Raw genomic sequence first — 489 nt, 5'->3', positions numbered from 1 at the left:
TGCACTTGGGAGGCCAGAGAAAAAAACAGGAAGGGGGTGGGGATAGTAAGTGAGAGGCCTGGGATCTGGGGGGTGGGGCGGGCACCACATGGGGACGAGGAACAGGGGTAGGAGGCTAACAGGTCCCCCGTCTCCATCCCTAGGCCTGCCCTGCGGGAATCTCTCAGAACCCTGTGCCAACGGCGGCACCTGCCTGAGCCTGCCTCAGGGCCAAGGCACCTGCCGGTGAGGTGCCTGTGGGGGTGGGAGACTGGAAAGGAGGAGGGGGAGTAAGGGAGGAGGAGGGGGGACAGAAGGCCAACCTCAGCCAGTGATGTGACGCCCAGCCCTGGAGAAGGGGAGCATCTGTGTGTGGGGTGCCCATGTGCACGCCCCTCAGAGGCACGGGAGGTCCTGGCAGGTGCCCCCCTTTTGCTGGCAGAAGGTCTTGCCCTCCGCTCTGCATGCAATGAAGTGAGGTGTGCTGTGCGTGTATGTGTATGTGCACAT

General features: G+C 63.2%; 1 protein-coding gene across 1 annotated transcript in view; it reads left to right on the top strand.

Moving 5' to 3' along the window:
• Positions 1–489, top strand: part of NOTCH4 (notch 4) — a gene marked incomplete at its 5' end in the record, with an annotated part of 49,275 nt that overhangs the window by 27,636 nt on the left and 21,150 nt on the right. The gene's annotated exons all lie outside the window — the stretch shown is intronic.

The sequence above is a fragment of the Myotis davidii genome, unplaced genomic scaffold (genome assembly GCF_000327345.1).
Source record: "Myotis davidii unplaced genomic scaffold, ASM32734v1 scaffold1006, whole genome shotgun sequence".
In the NCBI taxonomy this organism is placed as follows: domain Eukaryota; kingdom Metazoa; phylum Chordata; class Mammalia; order Chiroptera; family Vespertilionidae; genus Myotis; species Myotis davidii.
The sequence above is the reverse complement of the archived record's forward strand: the minus strand, read 5'-3'. Positions and strand labels throughout refer to the sequence as shown.